Genomic DNA, 3,265 nt, shown 5'->3' on the forward strand with positions numbered 1-3,265 from the left:
TAAGAATGAGTATAAAACAATTTTTGAAAGCCTTGACATGGAAGGTAACTAACTTAAATGAAATAAAGATGAAACCCAAAACTGGCAATAAGAATGCAATAAAGCAACGATTTACATCTCAGAAATCCTAAAAGCCTCAACTTGAATTGGTGACACCAGGCAACTCTGAATGTGGAGGTGAAAGTGGGGCAAAAAGACCTATAGGTTGAAAGACTATAAGAAGCAAATAGACTTCTAAAAAGAACGGCTTCTCTCCAAAGCTGGGTCAAGACTTTTAGTAATTATGTGGTATTTGAACTGAAAATAAATAGGGACAGTTAAAAGCTTTTAGGTACCTTAACTGAACACAGAGGAATTAGTTTTAATTGTAAAAACTGAAAATTGAGACTATAGGCTTTTTTTCCCTACTCCCAGAAAACTGATAGCCTGGCTTGTCCTTGAGTAAGAGATTATATGCCTTGAGGAAATCTGATCTATGTAAGAGAAAAATACCTAGCTACCAGTACTAGACTTTCCTGTGTAATAGCCCAGCCAGATCAAAGCAGATTGAAAAACACATAAATAAGCACCACCTGCCATCCAGAAGCCTTTTCAATCAGCTTTTTATGTCCCACTCTCTAAAAAGAGCAAACAACCAAGAATTGAGAGTCTTCAGTTGAAAAGATGTCAAAGGAGGAATTTTGAAACAAAAAAACTATTTTAAAATAGTTTTTAAAATACACTTGAGGAACTCTTCCCAGATGGAAGAAGATGAAAAATAGAAAAGTATATATGAGAACATTAGGAGACTGATTCAGGAAGTCCAACATCCAAACAACTCCTATTTATAGTAAGAAAAAGGGAATAATAATTAGAATAGTATTGCATTTCTCAACATTTGGAAGATAGAAAACAATGAGTCAATCCCTTCATGATTCCAAGGAAAAATTATTTCCAAAATATACTTAGTGAATTTACAAATTCAGTGTGAAAAAAACACAAAATCTCCCAAAATTCTCTCACATACCCTTTCTAAGATACTTAGAGGTGATAAAAATCAAGAAAGAAGTAAAATAGGGCTTGGGTATAGCTCAGTAGTAGGGCACTTGCCTAGTATGCACAAATCTGCAACCAGTCCCAGTATTACCAAAATAAATAAATAAATAAATAAAGGATTAACACACAAAAAAACACCTGTGAAATGATACAACCTAGGGGCTGGGATTGTGGCTCAGTGGTAGAGTGCTTGCCTAGCAAGGCCTTGGGTTCGATCCTCAGCACCACATAAAATAAAATAAAAAAATAAAATAAAGGTATTGTGACCAAATACAACCAAAAATATAAATATTTTAAAAAAAATGATACAACCTAGTAACCCTGGAGAGTAAACCAATTCAAACTGCAACATACCAAAATAGAAGACATTCTCAAGAATGAATACCTAATATGTTCAAACATATTAAGAAAGTGACACACATCAAGGCAAACTGGGAAACAAAACTAGTGACAAGTTAAAAAAAAAAGAAATCTCCAATTAAAAAAAAAACTATGCTGGAAAAATAGTTAACAGTAATAGTATATATGGCTTAATTGAGAATATCCAGGTAAGAATTATTGATTTAATCTAAATTATAATAGAACTGAATAAATAATTATAGTAGAATTAGAACAGGATGTAATAATTACAATAAAACTATAAAAGGAAAGAGTAACAATGTGTCTACAGACCAGAAAATGGACAAAGAAACACTAAAACAGCAAACTAAAGCAAGTCATTTAATGATACTGAAGTGAGAATCTTCAAAGTTGAAAGTTGATGTCTTGGGGAGTAGAAAACACTGTCTTGATGCTTTTTAAGAACTTTTTATATTAAGTAAATTATAACAATAAAAATTAAAAGTCAATTTTTTAAAAAGAAAGCTTCATGCTGAGTGCAGTGGCAGAAACCTGTAATCTCTGCCACTTGGGAGGCTGAGGCAGAAAGATCCCAAGTTCAAGGCCAATCACAGAAACTTAGACCCTGTCTCAAAATAAAAAGGACTGGGGATATAGTTCCATATAGTCTGGAGACTAACAAAATTAGAACCCAAAGAGCCATAATTATACTGACAAAAGTGTTATCCCAGTTATACTATGGAGGCAACTAATTAATAATCTCTTATTAGTATTATCATACTGATGAACTCAGAATGACCTCTTCCATTTGGGAATAATTCTGTATATAAATTAAATAATATATTTACATATAGTAAATCAAACCTTATTTTAAATCTAAATCTCAACCACATGGAATATAAACTGACTTGGAAGGTTAAGTTCCCTAGATATCAAAGTATACCCAAGCATATCCTTTGGGGTACTATTATATGATTTTGATTTATCTAAAAGCTATGAATTCCTCCTATTGTATTAAACCTGTAACACTAGACAGTTTCCTCATATATTTTAAAAGACTTAGGGCTTATATACCTCAGTGATATATGTCTTATGTAATTTAAAATAAATAAAATGTCTGACTGAACTGTACAGGAAGCTATCTTGATGTTAAACATCTATGGGTCCATTGTGCTTTGGAGATAAACATTTTTAAGATGTCTCTCTTCTAGCAGTCAGGTTGGCAATGTGTCCTCCTTCTAAATTGTAGTTTATTAAGCAAGGATTTCAAAACCAGGTAATTAAACTTGACTGAAGTGGTATATAAAAACAATAGACTGGGCTGGGGATATAGTTCAGTTGGCAGAGTGCTTGCCTTGCATGCACAGGCCCTGGGTTCAATCCCCTGCACCACTAAAGAAAAAAAAAAAAAACACAGTAGACTGAGACAAGGAGAGACGCTTACCTCTAAACAACCACAAGAGTTTTAGTGCATAGGCTAAAGGAAATGAAACTAAAGCCTTCAGGGAAGTGTTACAATTTGGTGAAAGTACTGAAAAATTAAATTTCAAATAGATGTTTATAATTATATTTAAGCTGATTCACAAGCATCTACTGATTATCAAGCTCTACACATAACATTGAAAGAGTTTCTCCCTCTCCACTGATAACATTTCACTGTTTGAGTCTTTAAAAACTGCTGATTTAGTCACACTTGATTTATTCCTGCTCTAAAAAAATAAAAACCCTCACTAGTCCCAAAGAGTATTGGTGAGACCAGGTCTGGCTAGCCACTTTCTACCCCTTATAAAGCCAAAGCGCCTCTAAAGATGAGAGACATTGCAAATAGATACATAACAGCAAGAAAGCTGTCTTTCCTGCCCAGAAATAGCACTCTCTTGTTCCATAAACA

This window comes from Callospermophilus lateralis, chromosome 2 (assembly GCF_048772815.1).
Source record: "Callospermophilus lateralis isolate mCalLat2 chromosome 2, mCalLat2.hap1, whole genome shotgun sequence".
Lineage (NCBI taxonomy): Eukaryota > Metazoa > Chordata > Mammalia > Rodentia > Sciuridae > Callospermophilus > Callospermophilus lateralis.